The 25,045-nt window shown below is 33.9% G+C and overlaps 1 protein-coding gene across 5 annotated transcripts in view; it reads left to right on the top strand.

Annotated features, from left to right (window-relative positions):
• LOC143233882 (uncharacterized) overlaps positions 1 to 25,045 on the top strand; it is an 89,748-nt gene that overhangs the window by 25,202 nt on the left and 39,501 nt on the right. For 2 of the 5 annotated variants that reach the window (XM_076470736.1, XM_076470738.1), the window contains exon 1: positions 24,360 to 24,557. The exons of 2 other annotated variants lie outside the window; for them this stretch is intronic. The gene's annotated coding sequence lies outside the window, so the exon portion shown is untranslated. Of the gene's footprint in view, positions 1 to 7,806; positions 8,153 to 24,359; positions 24,558 to 25,045 lie in introns of those variants that run through there. One more of the 5 variants, XM_076470737.1, reaches the window with a different exon arrangement.

Below are 25,045 nucleotides of genomic sequence, written 5' to 3'. Positions count from 1 at the left end.
GTCCTAAATCCGAAGGCTTAACCATTGTCCCAACGGGGAACAATAAATTGTGAAAAACACTTGTAAGATAGATTACTCCAGAACGACATCATGTAGTGGATAAAAAAGATTTATCATTCTAACTTTGTTGGCATACTTTTGCGCTTATAATAATTAAATAGAAGGACTTGAATTGGTATTAAATCGTGATAAAAATGTTTGTAAGAAAACGAAATGATTTTCGAACAATGTGTAGGGTAGAAACATGTTAGCTAAAAAATAATTTATCTATGATACACGTGAAAGATCAGTCAATATAGTGTTCTCTGGTCTTATGCCAAGCATTCATAAATTTAGTGGGACGTTTGTTTTTTCCTTTTCTAATATAAATGTGAAGGCTGTTCGCAGTGCAGTTGGTCTTGTTTAAAATAAGACTATTTTTGAAAGTTATGGTGTAAATAGGGAGGTTGGAAAGTTACCTATAAAGTAGTGACGAAAATGTTTATGCTTTGGAGCACGTGACTTTGAACGTGAGAGTTTTTGTTGTTTTTTTCTCAAGAGCACAGATATGTTCTTTGGTTTAAAAAGTATAATGTTTCAAACAATGTACATATTTATCTTTAGATGTATATGTAAACGGATATGTATATTATAATATACACAAACATGTTGCTTTGAGCCACTAATAAACGAAGAAGTGTGCTACGAATTTGTTTCGGATTAAAATCAAAAGGATTGGGAGACATTAAATACAATAAACATACATCTTTCCTAACGTGTGTTGTGTGTATGTGTACGTGCGAAAGCCCATCTGACATTATGTTGTTTAAGGTAGGTGTTTGTGTATATACGTATAATAGTAAGTTGATGCTCGTAAACGTAACGTACACATTCATTCAGTCGTCTGTTTTCTGGAGGGTGGGTCGACTGCATGATTATTCTGGTGTTACTTGAAGTCCAAGTTTGTTGATTGGTGAAGAATAGTATATATACTTATATACTAAATGAGAATGTTAGCTTATGATTACATATTATAGAAAACTATTCATTACTTTTCTTATGTGAACTAAAAAACAAAACGTAACTGATAAATGAGTGTTATAAGCTGTATTATTATTGGATAAATTACTCCATCCATCATAATAGTTGTAGTCAATAAACCAATGTATATAGATGGATATCAATTGTTGCGTTAAAGGATTTAAATTCTTATTAGAAATAATGAAGAAACAGAAATACATGTAAAAGTTTACAAATTTTCCAGCTTCGAGTGAATTTCAGAGTCAGTTTCTTTAAGATGTTGATATTACTGCTGACAGTGAGCTCGGTAGTAGTTTGTTTATATTCCCGCAAGCCACCTAGAGGGATCATCTGTTTTGAACCACTCATACCTCTATACAGTAGTGTGTTGTCAGTCAGTCAGTAAACACTAAAATACTAAAATGATGTCAAATAAAGGACGCTCAAAGTTGCAATTTGTACTGTCGTGACGTCAGTTAAATGTGCGCATTCCATGAATCGCGAGAAGAATTCTGCACTCTATAGGCTGTAACATAGCATGATGTATGCATTTCAAAACATTGAAAAAATATTTTTAACTCTCAATTTTAGTTTTATTTACTCGTGAAACAGAACACTTGCGGTGACCCTGCGGAAGTACATGTAGTTTCATATGTTTAATAGTTTAATGCAAAAAATTCTTTCAAGCATTTCCCGCTGTATTCATTCATACATTTATGTATGTAACCACGAGTATATACGCGGACATTTATTATGGTTTTTACATTAGCATTGTACGTACACTCTGCACTTTAAGATGAAAATACCGCAACAAATCGAACCCATGAGTTTAACAATGTAAGCCTGTAAAATTACCACTGGACGTACCGAGAACAAAAATTTTCGTGTATCAACTTAACCCTTCTATGATGAAAAGCGAGGTATTTTTGTGTTTTACTTTTAACACATTTTGCTTTTTTTCTTTTTATTTATTTGTTAACACTAACGTCAGATCTGTTACACATTCCGAAAGTACTTTCTATAAAACATGTTATATTGACTGTATCATGTCTTAGTGTTTTAAAGTATTTTCTATAAACCTTTTTATATTGACTGTATCAGGTATTAGTGTTTTCTGGCATGAGATCAATATTTACGCTTCGATAACAAGAAGACAATCTGCACATTTTATATATAACAGCAACCCCTCTTGTTACTACGGTTTGTTTTGTAGCTAACAAATGAGACGCAAACATTTCAAAGGCACGCTAGAATGTCCCCCACCTTTAAGTATAAACAATACGAAAAAAACCACACAAGATTTGTGCAATTTGTTGAGTAAGCAAAAGAGTGAAATATTTGTATATAAATTTGTTCTTACCATTTATAATAAGACTACGAGGAAATATGAGTATTTCCCATCGTTTCAAGGAACAAATGTTTCCGACAAACCAGAATTATGTTTAGGCAAACGAAAAACAAAAAATGAAATCTATTTTTGTCATATGAACAATGCGAATGTTTGATAATGCTTATATGTTACAAATATTTCTCAGCTTTTAATACCACGTCTAAGTTGCCTGATTGTAGGTAATAAAAAAAAATAAACACCGTGGATTCGTTAGATATTAAACTAATTATATAGAATCTACGATCACGTTTTTGTTTTTATTTCAGGAAGTTTACTTTTTGTATAACCGGCTTCGGTATAGACGTTAATAGATATTTAAACTTTATATTTTATATATGCATTCGTTCGTACAAATCTACATGACTTATAGCCCAAGGACATATCAAAAGGATATATATTTTTCTTCTTTTTTTTTTATTAAAATACGGTAACGCATTGGTGACTGAACATTTTAATTCGTATCTACGCCTTGCGATTTACGTACTTGTTCAACGCGGCGAAGATAGGAATATCAGATCTACATATGGAAGGCTTTACATATAACGGCTGTAAACGACCATTACCGGAAATTCAGTGATAAGTGTTAGTTACGTGCCATTTTAATTAAAATATTTTATAGATGTCTTTCTTTCTACGGGGGTCACTCGCCGTATATCAGTTAACGTACTTGTTCTGGCGTTAAAAAAGTAAGACCTAGTGTAATTAATGTCGTCGTGGGAGAAAAGAGCTTATTGAAGCTTAGTTAATAAAGCTGCTGATGATAAGTAATAAGTTACACTATTTGTAGTAAACATTACATGGATTGTTTAATCAGTTTTTGTTGCACGTCAATTGATTAATTGTGCAAATACTTGTAGAAGAAACTTATTTCGTTACAACTTCTTAACCGTACTTTTATAGTTTGTTAACGATCTCTGTATACTCTCGAAACCGGATAAGATCAAATTGTAGCGTTTTTTCCCGGTTTAAATCTGTGTTGCGCGCATTATGAAAGCACGGTGGAATATTTACTAATTTCTTTTTTTTTTTAAATAAGGCGATATTGCACAAATATATATATATATACATATTTTGGCAAGTTATAAATGGGTAGGTTACATAGAAGTAACGTTCAATTGAGGAACCAACAAAAAAATAATTCCAGTTTATTTAAACTGTTACATGGAAGTATGAGAGTTCAGGTATATTAAACAACAAATGTAGATCTGTTACCTAGGGCTGACTTAACACGCTGGAAACCGGGTTTCGATTCTTGTAGTGGACAGAAAACAAATAGTTCATAATGTAGCATGATGCTTAACATAAAGCAACAAAAAACTGTTACCTGTGCCCACCAGTGTCACAGCTGTAAGTCTTCGGACTTATGGGTATCGAAACCGCTTTTAGCGTCATATTCGATACAGCCCAGATAGCCCATTGTGTGGCTTTGGGCTTAACTACAAACAAACTATTGTTACCCATACGCTATAATCTGCAACAGAGGTGTAATGTGTATACTTTAAACGAAAGAGTGGGAAGTATTTTTTATATACAAAGATGCTCTGTCGATGCCTTGAGATTATGACACGTGCAAGTTGTAAAACTCGTGTCAAGTAAGTATAAGGAATGGTGTTTGTTATATCCAAACCTACTGAGCGATTATCACACTTATTATAACATCGAATATTATAATAATTGGAACTTGGAGTTTGAAAACTACTTCAAAATAGGTTGGAAATAAACCAGTCTTCAGTTAGTTATTTTTTATTGTAATCGTAAGATTAGTGTTACATAGTTAGTTTTTTGTCAATTTATTTTTAAATGATAGTAATATTTAAATAACAAGTTAACGTGAAAAGTCTATCAGATCATAATTCGAACGAGCCCTGACAAAAAAAAAAGCCTTTGGCGTTTAGATAGAAGAGGTAAGTTTGCCATTTAAATGATTTCAGACTGATAGAAAGCCCTGGTAATTATTTCGTATATGATTCTCCATGTGAGTAATATAAGTTGTCGAAAATACCAACGGTGGATTTTTATAATGTTGGTTTTTCTTTAATCATTTGCTTCGAAGAAACATAAAAAAAACACAAACTTCATTTATCAGCTGACATCGACTGATTGACCTTATTTAAAAGTCAACTCATTTTGAACTTGTTCCAAATATTTTTCAATTTGAGTTTACTTCCTGGTAAAGTATACTTCATTACAATTTACAGCTTTTACTGTGAGATTAGTTTTAGGACAGGTACTACGTTTCAATTACTGGTGCAATCATTATTAAGAACACAAATGATCGAAACGTCGTACCTATTCTGAAAACTAATCTTACTTATTGTAAAAGCTACAAGTTGTGATAAAGTATATTTCAATTTAGATTAGGTTATTTGCAATATTTTTGAGGAAGCAGACTCCAAAAGTTTACGTTGTAAGATTATTCTGGGTCCGAACCCAATCCAGTAGTTAGCGTACTAAACTTTGGAGCTGTAATTCCCGCCTTGCCCCAAGTAGCACAGCAGTATATCTGCAGACTTATACTAGTAGGAACTGGGTTTCATTACCTGTGGTGTGCAAAGCGCAGATAGTCAGTCCTTGGTGTAGTGTTGTACTTAATGACAAACAACATGAATAACTCGATAAAAAAATCAAAATACTAGTACCTAAACATTTATTCTGCACATTCTATGTTAATTTTACTCACCTTCCACACTAGGATATTTGTGAGGGTCAAATCACACTATTGGGTCTGACAAAAGTAATTCTGGAGTTGTTGGTGGATGGTGTTGTCTAACTATCTTCCCTCTAGTCTGTAACTTCAAAATTGTGGCCAGTTAGCGTAGGTTGTTCTCGTGTTGCTTTTCGCGAAATCCAACTGAATAAACAAACAAATTATTTGTAATTATTTGTTTATTTAATTATTTATGCTATAATTTCTCGTATTTTCAAATACTCGGAGAATATAAGATGCTAACTTGAAGTGATTAATGTGTTATAGTATAAACACTTCTGTATTTTTTCTTAAAATCCAAACTTGGTAGGCCCGGCATGGCCAAGCGTGTTAAGGCGTGCGACTCGTAATCTGAGGGTCGCGGGTTCGCATCCCCGTCGCGCCAAACATGCTCGCCCTCCCAGCCGTGGGGGCGTTATAATGTGACGGTCAATCCCACTATTCGTTGGTAAGAGTAGCCCAAGAGTTGGCGGTGGGCGGTGATGACTAGCTGCCTTCCCTCTAGTCTTACACTGCTAAATTAGGGACGGCTAGCACAGATAGCCCTCGAGTAGCTTTGTGCGAAATTCAAAAACAAACAAACAAACAAACCAAACTTGGAACGATAATTAACTTTAAAAAAATCAAACAAGAACAACAAATCAATTAATTCGTAACGTAATAACAAGTAGATCTGCAGTAAAAGTAGATGCACGCGCATACTTGTCTTGGTTACATCGGGCACTTCGTTGAATGACATCATAAATCCTTCACGATTGGGCTACGTTAGAAATTGAAACGTTCAAAACCTATGGGTAAGTATTAATAAACGATAAAAGACAAAAACAACGGAGCCACTAAGTCGTGATTTGCTTTATTCGTGAAGTAAACGAAATGAAGCCATTTTCTTGTACTGTCATCGATTAATTATGGTTAAGGAGGACGTTTGTTGTTAGATGATTTTCTGTTGGATGAAGAAATGTCTGAAAATTCTAACCTCTCCTCGTACTAAACAGAATGCTATACTATCTTACTCTTATTACAAGTTAGTCCTAAATAGGATGGTTCGTGATTGAGAGTAAAGAACACAAAATCCAACGTTTTTTAGCAGAGTTAAAGGTAAAATATTTATTATTAGATATTTTCGACATATTTCGATGACAGTTACCACCACCAGAGCTATTATCTACAATGTTATCTTTGACCATAGCTTTAGTTAACTAACACTGTAGGACACTAATCATTATGCTGGTACATTTTCTACTGAAATAAATATAATAACTAGAAATAAATATTTTTATTTTCCATTGTGCCAAAACATGTCGGATTTTGTCTTTTAATATAGAAGCACAATGTGCCTGAAAAAAATTATGGTCCATGATTTTTTTTTTTTTTGTCATAGAAGTTACGAGTGGTTGAAAACAAATGCAGGTTCCATGTTGGTCGAAAGTTTGTTTGCTGATTTTCGCACAAAGCTACTCGCTGTTTATGGGTCTCATTTGAAGAAATCGACCAAATGGAAGACAACTAGTTAAAACCACCCACCGTTAACTTTGAGGCTACATTTTATCGACAAATAGTGGAACTGATTGTAACAATATAACGTCCGCGGTGTTGAAAGTTTGGGAATGTTCGATAAAGGGTTTCGATTTTATGATCTGCAGATTTCGAGTCAAACCCCGTAACAACTGTGTCATATGATCGCCTTTAGTTGGCAACTTTTGAGTGATTCTTTTGTTTAACATATTTGCTTGGTAGAATTACACAGTATTTCAATTCACGAAATGCATGCGAGAAGTATTTTTTTCTTCAGTAGTGACTTCATTAATAATATTATACGAATGTTTAATGCGTCTAATTTCAGTCTAATTTTTGTAATATTTATAATGGATATTATAATTAGAAAGATACAGACCTTTATTCTTCATATAATTTTTTAAAAAATTACTTCGTGGATTACTTTGCACTGTTGACATAATATATGGATTAAGAACTAACCTAAATTTCCTAAGCTGATCGAATTTCGAGATACATTAATGAGTTGACGATGAAACATACTGGTAAAACTAAGGACACCCAACAGAAAAAACAATGCATTTTAAACTTAAGTAGTAAAAGGTTAGCAGTATATTTAATTAGCTAAATTCCTTATGTGATTAATTTTTGTTTGATCTAAATATGTCGCTTGCTTTGTTTTGAAGTTAAAGCTGTATGTTTTGAAATGTCAAAAGTATTTGTATATTTTAAAGAAAGCTTTATATTATCCAACACGCAGCGGTGTTAATACAAAATTTCATCTACTGGAAGTTTTGTAGGGGAGAATGTATTTTGGATACTAGTGTTTGAATACAGAATTATTGCTCTGGTTAAGACTAAAGATCTTGAGAAAAAAATATACTGGCCCACTTTTTTTTTTATTTACATTAATTTAGTTGATGTCCAAAACCTTAGTTATGATATTGGCCGAGAGAGGTCACGCAAAACTTCTCGAAACTATTGCTTAGCGAAAACTGCACCTGTGCGTCGTTTCGTCATCAATAGATTGAAAACCTAAAGTCTCTGCAGTGGATAGTGATTTACAATACGAACTGGATTTCTTTTGTCACGGAATCTTGTCGTTCGCATAATTCGTTACTGAATGTAAAGCAACAGGTGTAATAATTGTACTAACTATATATAATTTCTTAATACAAATTGTTATTTATGACTTGTTTATTGTGAATGTGAACAGTGACGATGGTGGATCTGCGCCGCCTCCGATGATGTGAGATTTGTTTGTCTGCAGTGGTCAATGTCATCACGGGAAAACTACATTTGCGGGGGAATTCCAATTCAACGGCATCCATCGTTATCATGTGAAACTCAGAGTCATTGTACTAAGGAAAATTATTCACAAACACATAAAAAATGTAGATGTTTTCATCACTTGGTTGATTTCGATCTTAAAAAGCTGTGACTAGAATTAATAGTGTGACGGAAAGTTTGTATGGGGTCATATTCATATGTAACTAATGTAATTGAATCTTTTGTGACAATATTAATGACGTACTTCGTTTATTTTTGAAAGACCTTTTAAGGTAAGTAGCAATATTACTAAATAATTAATGCCTGAATAATTTTAACTTGTGGTTGTTCTGATTCAAGTTTTAATAACATTGCTGTGAATTCGGATAAAATATTAATCATTTTGAATTTGCTAAATAGATGTGATAAAAATTATCAAGTGTAACGTTACATATACTTTAGATTATAACCTTGAAGCTTATTTTCGCGAAGCCTATGAAATTTCGAAATGAAATTATTTTCAAATAGGAAAATAAAATACTTTAAAATCAGATTAAGGAATATAATTTAAATCAATACATTTCAGTAATCGAACGAAATCATTAAAATAAAAATAATAGAAATTACTACGGTATAAAAAGTTTGTTTAATTCAGCACAGTATTTTATGCTGACCTTAAGAACAATGGACACGAGTCTTAATTTAAAGTTAGAACATTTCTCTAAAGTAATAAACAAATTGTCAATCAACTTTAAGTTTAGGCGTGGTCATAACATAATGACCCAAGTTTTGTATCATAGTTTATTTAGATAATCATAGATAGGCGTCTGTAAATAACTTACACGTGCATGGTGTCTTAAAAAATAATAGTGTGAGAAGCCTGTTGTTTTCCTTTCTTGTTTACTGTTTACGATATTTAACACCTTCACTCCCAATCTGTAGGTCGTACGATCGAAGCCTAGCGCCGAACATTTCTTGCCCTTACAGTCGTGGGAACGTTATAAGATACAGTTAGTCCTGCTGCTTGTTGGTTAAAAGTTGTGTGATTGGCTGTTCAAAATTAGGGACGACAGCAGATGGTCTAAATAGCTTTGAAACAAATAAATTTATTATATTTATAATGAAGTAATCTGATACTTAACATATTTTCTAACGCACTAATAGATTTAATCAGTATACTCTCAGGTTTGTGCATACAGTATATATTTGAAAGTCTCAAAACGTCGTTTTCCTACTTTTAAGTTGAGTGTCGTATTACTAATAAACAGCTTTAATAAATCAACTTTTTAATAACAACTAAACAGATTTAGGAAGAAGGAAAATATCAATCTTATATAAATACATATTCTTTTTATAAATTTAATCCATAATGCATATGAGGACGTTTTTGGAGTATATACGATATATAGTATCAGATTATTGTGTAATAAATTTGATTTAGTGAATATGGCGCAGTGTCTGTTTGCTGTTCTTTTTATTGTAATGATGAATAGTTTCGTTTTTTGTTAAACATTAACAAAAAACGAAAAATTGTATTAATACATGTAGACTGCGTTGTATTAAAACAGTATATAAAGTATACGTTTTTGTAATAATTTTATTCACAAAAATAGTCATTGAAACAAAGCTACCTGTTCCTTTTTTTTTTTACAATATACAAAAAAAAATATATTCACTATCTTCGTTTTGACCCTTGGCAGATCATATTCTTTTAGTTATCAGGCAGGTGACAGCACTTCCTATCTAAGGATGACTCCGATTTTTATCGAAATGGTATTTCCTCAATAGGTCTTCAGAAGGTGACTGCTCTCCAAAGTAAAGAACTGTCTCTAGGCAGTGAAGTGTGATATAGATGTGGGACGTTGTGGGCTTGAGCACTCACATCTCCCTTTCCTACTCTCTGTTTTTATTATTTTAATTTCTACTGCTATTCCCTTATTTTATTTTTTTATGTGAGACTGGCGAACGGAGGTTAAGACTGATAGACAGTGTATCCTCACCGCAGTGTGGGTCCTACTTCCTCAGTCACCTACAAAACCTAGGGTAAATTTTATATCCCACACTACAGCCTGTACCCTGGAATCTTTTCAGTTGGTGCAGCATTTTTTATTTTTGTTTCGACTTCTTTTTGTTTATTACATACATAGATACATATATAAGACTATTCAATCACCTTTGACTTTATCCTTTTTTAACATTCTGCTACACTGTGTCCCTGTGTTATTATGTATTGATGATGCAAATTATATTATAAGAGTAATAACTATATAGTTAGAGTTCTAAATTTATTTTCTTCATTGTGTTTTGAAATTGACTTCTAGCTGTGAAAAAACAAGTTTTAGAACTTGAGCCACTTCTCGGCTCACTATTATTGACTCTGTTCTTGGTGGTAATTAGAATAGTATCGTTCATTGAATACAGGTATCATTCTGAAAATGTATTATTTCCCAAAGAGAAATAATGTGTTTTGTACGTATGAAAATTTTCAGTCACGATAGCGTATATAAATCTTTCAAGAATATACAGCCCCCCCCCACAAAAAATCATTTGAATATAGAACTGCCTTTGTTTGCAAATGCATACCACCTTTCGTGTTTGTATAATGATACGTGTCATATAATTTTCCTTGTGCATCGAGTTGTACGTAGTTTCTTTAGTATTTGAGAAACTTGAAAATAGATGTTTCCGGGTTTGTGTCCCACATAAAAGTGTGAATAAGTGTTTTGTTTTCATGATATTCACAATTTCTAAAGTATGTTCATGGATTCTTTATTTAATTTTGATTACTGTTATTAAAACAACGTGGCGCTGTTAACATTTTGCTACACAGTTTTCATTAATACTAACCAAAGGTATTGTTTATTAACAGAGTAATTTAGTATATAGGACCGCAGGATATACAACACAAATTCCATACAGATAGTAAAGTTCTTGGAATGCCAAATAAAATCATACTCATACGAATACACGGTTTGGTTTGCTATGAATTTCGCGCAAAGCCGCACGGGGACTATCTGTGCCATCGTCCCTACATTAGCAGTGTAAGACTAGAGTTCCCCTCGGTGCACTCTGCAGATAGCCCGATGTGGCTTTGCTATAAGAAAACACACACACATAAGACTAGAGAGAAGACAGCTAGCTAGTCATCATCACCGACTGCCAACTTTTAGACTCCTCTTTAACCAATGAACAGTGGGATTGACCGTCGCGTTATAACATCCCCACGACTTAAGGGGCGAATAAGTTTGGTGAAATGGAGATTTGAACCCGCAACTCTCAGTTTGCAAGTCGAGCTCCCTAACCACTTGGTCATGATGTGCTGTGAATACACGAATCGTCTCGTGACAATCATGAGGAAAACAAAGAGTTTAGTAATTCTGTATTAATGAAGTACCCTTAGGGTTTTCTACTGTCATAAACATTACAGCCAACGTGTTTTCAGTTTCAAAATCGTTCGAAGGTGCCAAATTGTTCTTGCGTGGTGAATAAAGGCCCACTTTTGGAACTTTTACTGCTTTTGGCGCTATTTTAGTGGAGCAAAGTTCTCGATTACATCTAAATGCTGACCGCCAAAGAGCTCAGAGAAATGTACACAGGTTAATTAAACATGAAGGAAAGAGATATAAAACGAATGATCGTAAAAACAGAAACGATATATAGAAAAGAGAGGTAAAATATAATAATATTATATATCCCTAATCTTGTTTACTGTGATATCGAATAGGCCATCTGTAATAAATATATATTAGTACTCCATGTATACATTTTATGTACGGTTCTGGTCAAGAGAAAAAAATCTTAATATTATTCATTATGTGTGCCTATGTTATGTCCATTTATTGCTTTAAATGTAATTGTAATAACAAAAGAATATTAATTTTGTTAATATCATTACATAACTGAACAAAAACTGAATATCTTGTAGTGTGGATTGAGTAGACTTCAACCAGTGATGCATATTTTCGTAATTAACATTTATTTATCAAACGATGAACCCCCTATTTTAGCATTTTAAGTCCTTCAACTTTCCGCTGACCCAGTAGAGGACTTCGAATTAATTACACCCTTCTTTCAGTTGAGTTAATCGTAATGAACGACCAACCTAAGTGCTAACATAATCTATTTACTATACGTGATGAAAACAGGGAAGAACAGTAACAAATCATTTGGAATCAAACATCAGAAAACTAATGCAGTTCGCTGCTGTACATAAAACTGTTTCGAAAGACTCGATAGGCGTGTGTGACGAACATTAGATGATTTTGCTACAACTAAACATTTGCAGACTGATAGAAGAAAGGGACATTGTGAAAACATTTGTTCAGGTAGGATCACCATCCGAAAAATATGAACAATAAGTTGACTAAACATCGTCAGGAATAAATGAATAGGTACTAAATAATAATGGAAGAAAAATCAGCAATAAATAAAACTATTACATATAAATATGCTGCCAAAACATCGATGCTCACTATAGAAACACTAACAATACCATCTTTCCGTGAATAGACCAAACGAGAAACGAAACAAAATTGTCTTTGTAGTCCTTTGCTTCGGAGAAAATGAAGTAAAGCTTTATAAATCCTATATAAATTTTTCTGCACAAATAAAAGTATGTCAACACTTTATATTATTAAATATATATATATATATATCATACACAAACATAAGGCTGATATATATATATATGTTACGATGTTGTGTTTCGGTGCCATATTATTCGAGTGTCTACAAGAGTCAAATGCCATAGTTCACTTAATGAGCCTACACGTTTTCATTGCGTTCTTTCCTAAATACAGACTTCTAAACAAAGCCACCTATTCTGTAACTGAAACGGTCCATTACATATCTTTTTTTTTTTATTTATCCGAATAAACATTTTCTGAAGCGGTTCTTTTTTTTATATTTGTACCTAATTGTTTTGTGAGTGTTTACACTGCACACAGTTGTAAATTCTTCATTAACTTTTTTCTAAATAAATAATTGACGATTGTCAATTTTGTTGCTAGTAAATATCTTATCTGATTAACTGATGTGGATAAGCATTAAGCTTAACGGCTTATTTTTAAACCCTAAAATTCTGTGATCGAACTCCGCAGCTAACATGGAATTGGTACTGTTCAACTTTATGGTTAAGATGTTTCCAAAGCATTGTCATATATCAGGGGGCCTGGCATGGCCTAGCGCGTTAAGGCGTGCGCTTTGTAATCTGAGGGTCGCGGGTTCGCGCCCGAGTCGCGCCAAACATGCTCGCCCTCCCAGCCGTGGGGGCGTTATAATGTGACGGTCAATCCCACTTTTCGTTGGTAAAAGAGTAGCCCAAGAGTTGGCAGTGGGTGGTGATGACTAGCTGCCTTCCCTCTAGTCTTACACTGCTAAATTAGGGACGGCTAGCAGATAGCCCTCGAGTAGCTTTGTGCGAAATTCCAAAAAACAAACAAACAAACAATCATATCTCAGCTGGAGACAAAAAGTTAGCTCATGGTCTAGCATCTGTAGCGATATCTTTTTACGATTTTTTTTATTAGTATTTTGTTTTTAACCATAGTATCGTGTAGAAATCGCAAGTTGTTTTGGTCATCACAATATCTAACAAACGCTAGAAAAGCGTTCAAAGTGCCTTTCAACAAAAATTATAATATTGCAGACTTTGAACAAATATAATTTTTGTGTTTACTGGATTAACTTTCTGTAAAGTAATCTTCATATGGAAATGGGTTTTTATTTCCGTTAGGATCTGGCCTGGTATGGCCAAAAGGTTAAGGCACTCGACTCGTAATATTAGGATCGCGGGATCGAATCCCCGTCACACCAAACATGCTCGCCCATTTCAGCCGTGGGAACGTTATAATATGACGGTCAATCCCACTGTTTGTTGGTAAAAGAGTAGCCCACGAGTTGGCGGCGGATGGTGATGACTAGCTACCTTCCCTCTATTCTTACACTGCAAAATTAGGGACGGCTAACGCAGATAGCCTTCGTGTAGCTTTGCGCGAAATTCAAAACAAACAAACCATTTGGATCAAGATTTTACTTTTTCGAAAGTAATTTTCCTATAGAAAAAATAGCCACTAAACTGGTCAGTATACATTTGGATAATGTTTACTCTAGTCGCAGCTTCAAATGCTAGGTTGAAAGGTACGGTGTTCGCACCAAAATCCCGTGTTAGGGATACAGTCAAGATGGACCTTTTTGAAATTAACGAGATCAAAAAGTGCTAGTCCCGAAACGTTAGAATCAAATCAAAAAGAGAAGAGGACTTTGAAGCCGAAAATATAGTAAGATTAAAATGCATTGTTTTTTCTTATTGTAACTTATTTCATTGTCATATGATTGATCAGACTTCAACCTACGAAAGGCACAAGAAATTGTTAAAGAACAACTTTCGTTTTTTTCATTAAGTGCGAGGACTATTTTAGATGTCATCAAAATGCTGTAGGCCATCCTTACCTGTAAATCAAGATAAAAGTTGAATGGCCTCGAGCAGAAGTGGCCTTGCATTTGGATTGCTTTTTTCATCAACACCAAAACAACGTTTTGTAATTTCTTTCCATTTTTCGAAGCAAAAGATTGAACTCTAAACTTTGCGAAATTTAATATGAGAAAATGGTTTAGCAGATTTTCTGTTGGTCAAAGTTTCCACCAAAAATTGGATATTTGTGTACGGATCTGCTCACGATCTTCGGTATAATTAAATTGTATTTTATTATTGTCCAGTGTAATAACTGACCATTGGCATGTGGAGAAGTAGGGACAGTCTACTTACTATTTCTACGGGTTGAATATATGCGTGTGTTGTACGTAGTATACACCTATGTGTTTGTGTATTTCTGTCGTAGTGAAACCTTATGGCTTCACGAATCTAATGTGACGTCGTTGCGGATAGTTAGATCATAAAATGTCCAACTGTTAAGCGTATTAGTGTTTCATTTATAGATACATTTCCGGTAAACAGTTAACTGTCTTCTTAGTGTCTGTATTCCCCTGCCTTCTAGTGGCACAGTATGGCTGTATGTCTTCGGACTCCCACTGCTAGAAACCGGTTTTCGATACCCGTGGCGGGCAAAGCATAAATAGTCCATCATAAAATGTCCAACTGTTAAGCGTATTAGTGTTCCATTTATAGATATACGAGTTTTAGGCTCATATTACTATACGGTATTTTAACTTGTAGGTCTTTTTTATATTAGTCGTAAAAGGTCGACGAAGTTTGAAAGGATTTCCTGATTGGCTTCTTTTATCTTCTTCTTTGTTTGACAGAGAATAAATAGAAGACCAAAGAGTCTTGTTTAATATAGCGTTATAATGCTATAAGAATATCTAATGACGTTAATCGATCCTAGCAGAAACCAGCAATTCCAAGCCGTGCAATGTATCAGTTATTAAACACAGTTATGTACGCAATATTTTTCTTTCCAAAGTCTAATATCTTTATATTCGTGTGTTTCTTTACCTTACTTTTAAATTGTGGGGAAATAATTTTTTCACTTCTTTGTAATTTCCTATATATTTCAATTAATGTTTTGAATATTTTTTACTTTCTTATCGCCTAAACCGTGTACTTTTCAAAACATATTTAATTGGATAATTATACTGTATTTTAATGTTTAATTCTTTTAGAGCATTGAACCTTGTTTCATTTCATAAAATAATTCATAAACACTGAAATTTGTTATTACTTCAACTTGCCTTTTAATCCCATTTTTGAATATCAATACACGATATTTGTACATTTGTTCTTTGGAACTTGCACTTCGTTGGCTCAGTAGTTTGAGGGCTTATTACGTTAAAACACGGGCTTTGATACTCACAGTGGACACAATACAAATTTAATTCGAAAGATCTTATAGGAACCAAAAGACAGATCTCTGATTTTAAATTTTAGGTGTACAACTTAAAACGGATGCGATAAAATATTCTGTTATCTAAATAATTTGTATTATCAGTACTGTACCTATTGGATTATTTGTAACTAACCTGTCAAAAATTGGTAGAAAATGTTAGGCTTAAAGAAAGGCGTTTGCTTAGAAACGTTGCTTAAATAATTCGAACTTGTCATTCCGATTTTACCATGGAATAACTAAGCCAGTAGCACTGAAAGGCAACGTTTACAAGATGATTCTAATTACACTTCACAACAAAGTTTTTGCTTTTTAAACGCTGTTGGGTGTTTCTTATAGATTTTTGGCTGCTGATCAGGAAAATCACATCCAAATTTGCCCATTACGTACCGTTTCATCGAAAACTTCACCAGGACATTGCTACAATGGAAAAACGATATCAGGGCAACTGGAATTCGTCAATGCTTGCTGACTACTGTTTGACACTGCAAAGTGATGCACCGGACAATGAATACAAACGAAAATCAGGAGCAAAACACTTTTATTTATGTTGAATTTAATAGCGTATTAAATACATAAACGCAATTAAATACGTTATTGCCGGTAAACTGTCTATTTCTTAGAGTTTCTACGTGATGAAGCAAAACCAAAACTATATTTGTGCATACCCACCAGGTACCTGTCACAATCAGCGAAAACTTAAAAAAAATCGGTGTGCAGTGTTGTCGATGTATTCCAAGGGCTTATATTAAATATAGTCTTTTGTAGAATACAATTAAAATTAAACTGATTTTTTGCAGCAATGGCAACGTTTGTCCTTTTATCGATATTTTTGTATAGGCCTTGTTCATATTTCAGAACATAATAGTGGGATGGAATTATGAAATTGGTTCTATACTGTCTTTTTTATTTATTAAAACGATTTTGTTGTGTATTCACAAAATATTGGTTTATAAGCCCATGGCAAGGAAAGCCATGGGTCAGAATTCTGTGTAATACCAATATGTTCTTCGCAGTATCAATAGCAAGTTTACTGATTTAAAGCGCGAAATGCTAGTATTCGATTCTATGCGTTAGGCAGAGCGCAGATAGTCCATTTTGTAGCTTTGTACCGAAACAAACAGTCGAGATTTAAGCGTTAATAGTTTGTGCAATATCTTTTTGGAACATATGACAGTGATAAAAAACAACAACTAAAGGCTTAATAATATTTCATTGTATATCAAAGGAAAACCATCTTGTTTTTGATTTCACTTTTGTAAGCAGTTCGAATACTTGTTATAAATTTTTCTGTCAACTCGATTTGGCGTCTCATATGATTGCGCTTAGTTAGGCCAGAAACACACGTTTGAAATCTTTAGCATTATTCACAACCTGTCACTAACTATTTGCACCGAGGTTTGGTGCATACCTGGTTGGCCCGGAATGGCCAGGTGGTTAGGGCGTTGGACTCGTAATCTGAGGGTCACGGATTCGATTCCCCCGTCATATTAAACATGCTTGCCCTTTCAGCCATGTGGGTGTTATAAAGTGAAGATCAATCCCACTATTCGTTGGTAAAAGAGAAGACCAAAAATGGCGGTGGGTGGTGATGACTAATTGCATTCCATCTAGTTTTACACTGCAAAATTAGGGACGGCTAGCGCAGATAGCTCTCGTATAACTGTGCGAAATTGAAAACAAAACAAACCCTTTAACTTTCCTGAATTTCGAAACGTAACGCACATATTTTATTTTGTCACATTTTTATAACAGCGATTTTAACGTTAAGCCTTGAACTCGTTTTGATTTTCCGTTCTTAATGAAACATTATCCAAGTATCATCAAATGTATTACAGTTATAGACCCAGGGTATTGTTAGACTTTCGGATGATCAGTTATATGTATCGGGTAAGTGATTATACTTAATAACATACTAGGCTGTATTACTTGTGAAAGAATTCTAGGTATATGTTAGAGGAGTTTTTAGCAACAGCCAAATCACTGGCTCTCCACCCTCCAATTATGTAGATCTTCTTTACGTGTAAGTTCAGTATGCATTACAGGTAACATGGCACCGGGCTTATTTTTGAATCGGCGATCACACGTTAGACAACCGTTAACAACGATGAACTGCTATTTTTATCACGTATATTATTTGATTATTATTTAATTTCAAAACCTAATTGAATTGATTAAACTTTTTAATTAGTTATTAGGAAGAACTATATTTTTGAAATTTACAGAAATTTTTGTCTGCTGTATATAGTAAAACAGGATAATTAAACCTGGTGAAACGTTCTCTAAGAAATAAAAATAAGTTTTTCCATGCACAATCGATAAAATAGTTTGTGTATGATCAGCTCTTGTATTCAAATAACCTGAAGTTATTTTCTAAGAAGGCAAAAAAAGGGTCTTAAATGATAAAATAAAAATTTCCGATAACTCAAATTTCATTCGTCTTTACTCTCCAGCGCCCTCTTGATGATGCTTTAGTTATTCCATTCTATTTATGTGCCAGTTCAAAGGCATATCGAGACGAACTATGGCTATTGTTATACTTTCACCTATACATTTTTAGATGAACAGTTTTTTCTCAGTCTAGCTTTATTTTCAGATACATAAAAAAAATAATATTCTTCAACGTCTCGGAAACTTTACACTGGTTAGCGCTGGAAGTTTGGGTAAAAATGGTGGTAAAAAAAAAAGTTCCAAATTCACATTAGTCACAGTGTGGTTAATGTTATGTGTTTCAAGGCTGAATGTAGGTTATTTAGTGTGCTCTGTATATATGCTCGTAGCATTGTTCTAGAAAGGGTTAGGATATATATGTGTGTGTGTGCTCGTGATAATGATAACGAAAAAATATCAGACATCCAACATGTCGTCATCTCGAGGGACCTCAATCACATTTAACAATATCCAAGATCAACATTTAAATAACTTGCACTTACATACATATCGGTGATGTGTTCTAGGCGTGGCCTAGAAACTAATGTTTTGACTTTGTATTGGAAAGTTTGTGATTCTCTTCTCAGGGCTATAAAAACGCTCTCAGTGCAATCTGAATGCGTTATAAGAGTGGTGACCAAATCCTACTGTTTAGTCGTATTAAAGTCGCCCAGGAGTTGGGAGTGGTTTTGTATTGCTAACTGGCTGCCCTCTCTTCTGTATTTGAATTCAGTATTAGGGACGCCTTAGCGTAGTTGCCTTTGTGTAGTTTTGCGAAAAGTTTAAATCGAAACATCAAAGTGACATTATTATATAATATTATATAATATTCTCCCTTAAGATCATTTTATTTTTAGCCTTCTGAATGTGAAACAATGGGTTCAATTTAAACTTAGCGATAAAACGTGCATAAACTGCGGATATTTTCTTCTACGTTTCTCTTAATTTGTTCAAAGCAGATTTAAAATAAGAGCTGTATAAAAAATAGCATTTACAATCTATCTTTTGTCTCTCACAAGTTAAAGCCCAAAGGCCTTTCGTTCAGTAAGAGACAAAATCCATAATGTTTTAAAAATTATAGCAGGTATTGCATGTAACCAAATACAGTTAACCTGATTTCTATCACTAATTTATTGCCAGTTGATTTCAAATGCTTTACCAGCTTTCATTGCTAAAAAGAGTAACTTTTAAAGTATTATACTGTCTACAAATATATTATTTAAAGAAAATTTTTGTCTCTCGTCCAGCCCAACTGACAAATTCTGGTATTGAAAGAAAGATTTCCTGGGCAGATTGAAATCCTATTTGTATACACTTCTAACTTGAATCCAGAATATCCAAATAAAAAGGGATGTGAAAAAAATTCGCTGTTTACCTGATTTTTATCACAAAGTTTAGGCCTATTGTTTTCAAATGCTTCGACAGCCTATTGTAAACATTGTTGTATCAGTTTTACGTCGAGTGACAAAGAATAAAAGACGTTTAAAAATCTTAACAGTCGACTTGTTTGGCTGCAGACTAGTAGGAGACATCTTCATGAGAAATATCTTTCGCTGATCAATCATGGAGTAGTTTAGATGTAGTTTTTTTTTTCTTTGTGTGTTGAGAATGAAACTAGACAGTGGACTCTGCGCTCTGTCTTTCGCAGGTATCGAAACCCAATTTTTAACATAATAAGCGTCAAATTTACCGCTGAATCATCAGACGTATTGGTTAGTAGGCGTGTAGTTTGCTGCTTATTTTACTCTGTGATTTTGGAAAAATTACTTAGTACACCGACGAAACCTGATCGAAAATATGTGAAAAAGATTCTTGATATTTAATTGAATATATGAACAACAGACTACTTGAGTGGATAGAAAGATTTGAGATAAAAAATGAGACGTCTTAATTTTCATCTAACGGCAATGATAAATGTTTCGTCGTCTTTAAAGCTAATTGTGTAATGTTATATTTTGATAGACGCTACTTTAATATTTTCATTGTTCAATTACGCCCGGCATGGCCAGGTAGTTAGGGCACTTGACTCGCAATCTGAGGATTGCGGGTTCGCATCTCCGTCACACCCAACGTGGTCGCTCATTTCAGGCGTAGGAGTTTTATGAAGTGACAATTAGTCCCACTATTAATTGATAAAAGAGGAGCCCAAGAGATGGTGGTGGGTGGTGATGACTGTCTGCCTTCCCTTTATAATTACACTGCTAAATTAGGGACGGTTAGCGCAGATATCCCTATTGTAGCCTTGCGCGAAATCCAACAAAAATAAACAGTTTGGTATTTGCTGTTTTTGATTTCACTACAACGTTTTAATCTAGATAATACATAGTCGTAGACAACAATATTATCACCAGATAATCATTGTATTAAAGATCAAAATACATAATTTCTAGTAAGTTACAAACTATAGAAAACAAAATACAGTAAGTAATTTTAAGAATTATTTCATGATAAAAAATTCTTACATCTTTCGTTAAACGTCTGTAAAATCTTAATAAAACTCATGAAAATAGATTAATTAAAACATTATTGCGCAGCAATTAAGCTGCATTACAAAGTTAATTTAGTATCCAGAACAGAAAACTATTTATTACCAAAATGTATTTTAAGGAGAACTATGGCAGCAAAGCAGGTGATGGTCAAAACAAAATAGATTCACAATTTAGAAAAAAACAAACAAACTGCAAACATACAACAACAGAGGAAATGGCTCCAAACCAATATGATATAAATATGGAGTACAGAAATGTACAATATGATATACAGTCATGTGAAAAAGTTAGGACACCGTATGAAAGCCTGTGTATTTTTGTAACATTTTTGGATATATAGATATTTAATCTCAATTGTAACAATACTGAGAGATTATAGGAATATAACTAAACAATTTAAACTGAAGAAAAGACTTTTAAGATCTTTTGTAAATGTAATTCTACAAAAATGCATATTCTAACTGAGGAAACAGTTAGGACATCCTACCTCCTAATATCTAGTGTTACCCCTTTTGGCTGAAATAACTGCGGTAAAACGCTTCTGGTAGCCATCTACCAGTCTCTGACATCGGTCTGAAGAACGTTTGCCCCACTCCTCAATGCAGAATTCTTTCAGCTGTGAGATGTTTGAGGGGTTTCTTGCATGTACAGCCCATTTCAAGTCACCCCAAAGCATTTCAATGGTATTAAGGTCTGGGCTTTGACTCGGCCATTCCAGGACTTTCCATTTCTTAGTTTTCAGCCAATCCTTGGTGGATTTAATGGTATGTTTTGGATCATTGTCGTGTTGCATGGTCCAGTTCCGCTTCAGCTTTAATTTTTGTATAGATAGTCTCACATGATCCTCAAGCACCCTCTGATACACAGTAGACTTCATGGTAGATTCTACAATTGTGAGCTGTCCAGGTCCTGCTGCAGCAAAGAAGCCCCAAACCACGACACTTTCACCTCCATGCTTCACAGTCGGTATGAGGTTATTTTCCTTGAATGCTGTATTTGATTTACGCCAAACACATCCTCTGTTCTGATGTCCAAATAATTCAATTTTGGACTCATCTGTCCATAGAACATTATTCCAAAAGTCCTGGTCTTTGTCTACATTCTCTCTGGCAAACTTCAGTCTGACCTTGATGTTTCTCTTAGAGAGCATAGGTTTCCTCCTTGCACACCTCCCATGCAAGTTAAACTTGTGCAGTCTCTTTCTGATAGTAGAGGCATGCACTTTCACATCAACAGTAGCCAGAACCTGCTGTAGGTCCTGTGATGATATGTTAGGGTGTTTGGAGATCTCTTTAAGCATCTTGCGGTCCGCTCTCGGAGTGAACTTGCTTGGACGACCAGACCTGGGCATGTTGGCAGTTGTTTTGAAAGCCCTCCACTTGTTGACTATTTTCCGGACAGTGGAATGGCTAATTTCAAAATCTTTTGGGATCTTTTTAAATTCTTTACCAAACTCATAAGCTGCTACAGTTTTCTTTCTGAAGGCTTCAGACAGCTCTTTTGCTCTCACCATGGTGCTCACTCTCACTTCAACAGTCAGGAGCACACCAAACTAAATGTCTGAGGTTTAAATAGGGCAAGCCTTATTCAAAATGCTGAGTAATGATTTTCTAATCATGTGCACCTGGTGTGATACACCTGTGTGTGAGTTGAGCCATTTTAAGTGGGAATAAATGTGGGGGTGTCCTAACTTTTTCCTCAGTTAGAATATGCATTTTTGTAGAATTACATTTATAGAAGATCTTGAAAAGTCTTTTCTTCAGTTTTAATTGTTTAGTTATATTCCGATAATCTCTCAGTATTGTTAAAATTGAGATTAAATATCTATATATCCAAAAAATGTTACAAAAATACACAGGCTTTCATAGGGTGTCCTAACTTTTTCACATGACTGTAAATATGGAGTACAGAAATGTACAATATAATATAAATATGGTGTACAAAAATGTACAATAATAACAATAATAAAGAAGTACCATAAAACAAATTCAACTGAAATGCTTTAAAGAAGGGGACGCCGAAAGATCAATACAGGGACAGCAAGTAGGAGAATCATTGGTTACCTTGAAACTACAAAGTACCACTCCAGCATGGCCAGGTGGTTAAGGCATTCGACTCTTAATCTGGAGGTCGCGGGTTCTAATAACCGTCACATTAAACATGCTCGCCCTTTCAGCCGTGGGGGCGTTATAATGTTACGGTCAATTCCACTATTCGTTGGTAAAAGAGTAGCCCAATAGTTGGCGGTGGATGGTGATGAATAGCTGCCTTTCCTCTTGTCTTACACTGCTAAGTTTGGGACGCTGTCGTGTAGCTTTGCGCGAAATTCAAAAACAAACACACAAAATACCAGATCCCTAGTGGAAATTTTCAAAGCATCAATTTTGCATGGAAAAAATTACAACATGTATTTAAGTGGAAGGAAACAGTGTATACGTCTGCTACTTACTTGAAATTCATTATTTTTACTGATTAAGATATTATGTTGACGTTTAAAAATTTAATACTGCTCAGAAGATTGAAAACTTTAAAATAAGTTTGTATAATAGATCGCACAAGTAATCAGTTTCTATATTTGTTTAATATAACGTTCAATTAAAGTAAACTAACTAGCTATAAATATAAAAAATGAATGAGACGTGATGTACTATCTGGAAGTGCATAATGCCATAAAACTGATAAGAAAACTGAAACCTATATTGGTTATTTTTTTTATAATGCATACCACAAGTGTCCAGAAAAAGTTGGGTGGTGGTGTGAGAAATTTCTATGTAGTGCAGCAAAAACGTTACAGGGACAAGTATTTCTTAGCTTAATTCAATGTTTAATTGGAAGTTTATAGTTGGAATGAACTTGTTTACCGAATGCTTACATTTACAAGGTGATACTTTGGACATTGGAATCAATCACCTGTTGTTGAAAGTGTAATTAACATATTCTTGGTCACGAAAATATGTTTTTGTTTTAGGTAATTTTATTAGAAATTAACACACTTAGTTTTATACATTATATACATCTTTGTGTTTCTGTACTATATAACTGAAAGTTTTGTTTTGTATTCTTCAACAAGTGTAGCCGTGTTAAAACATTCCAATATTATGTTGAATGGATATATATGTAACGATAGTTAATAAATTAAAAACCCGTTACAATTATTGTTTGCGATCTTTTGTTGCTTTAGGCTGCAACTCATATTACAGGCTAAAAGTTTGAGTATATTGGATATTTGTCGTACCCATAATTCTTTAACTAGATTGGTATATGTCTGTGTAATCTTGTCTATATATTGTTACTAGTTTTTGGCGTTTTTGTGAAATGTCTGTGCAAAATACGACATATACGTGCAGTACACGAGCAATACGTTTAAACAGTTATCTTTTTTATTTTTTAGTTTACGCCTGTGTTCCAGTGTACTTTGATCACAAAATTATATCAGTTTTCGCATCCAAGTTATGTGTACGACTGAAGATTGGAAAAGCATGTAGTCAATATACATTAATTGTCACGAAGTTTTTTCCATGTTATCACCTTCGCTGCTCTGTCACATTTATTAAACTGAAGCATTTCTTCTCTGTATTGTAACTACAGATAACATTTATCAACAGATTTGTGTGCCCATACTTATGTTATTTTGATGTGAAGTGGACATTCACTTGATAAGCGGTGCGTGTTTGAAATTATCGCGTGCAAATGGTATTGGAAACATTACAACACATGTACACACCCAAACGTGATAAGATTTTTGTTATATATAATTGTTATTCTGCATGGTTAGAGTTTAGTAAAAGACTCAATTTGTCTTTCCGAACACGATTATAGCGAAAATGTCTAGCAATTTTTGATAAGCGACATACCACAGTTGAAAATATTCAATTCTATAAGAAACGTCAGCGAGACCATGGATTTAGGAACATTTAGTGTATACAGTTTTTTTTCAGGTACGTGCGCTTCGATATTCAGCTATATAATTGTTATATATACAAATTTCGTTAGATTCTTGAATATTTCTATTTGTTATAGACATCGTTTGCTGTGTTTTCATACCATGCTGAGTTTTTGGAAAAGCAGTATCTAATTCTGACACCATTGGTAGTAAATTATCAAATTAATACATAATTTATTAATGAGGAGTCGAAATTAAAATCGCTTAACAAAGGTTAAATACGCGATGTTAAAACAAAAAAAATTCTAATCGCAGACATTGAAATTTATAAGCATTGCTGTTTTAGGTCTAAAGTTAATTGAGATTTATTAGATATACGGCCTATATTCGATAAGGAAATAACACTAATTGGTGTACGTGTTTTGCTTTAGTTTAGTTAGGGCTGAACTTTACCGTACTTAATGCTATGAGTAGATAAACTTGTAATGTTAATCTGCGAGTTAACGTTAGATCTTGTTAAAACTTTGATAAACATTTGATATG

Source organism: Tachypleus tridentatus, chromosome 12 (genome assembly GCF_004210375.1).
Source record: "Tachypleus tridentatus isolate NWPU-2018 chromosome 12, ASM421037v1, whole genome shotgun sequence".
Lineage (NCBI taxonomy): Eukaryota > Metazoa > Arthropoda > Merostomata > Xiphosura > Limulidae > Tachypleus > Tachypleus tridentatus.
Note: the sequence above shows the minus strand (reverse complement) of the source record. Positions and strands in the feature narration are given on the sequence as shown.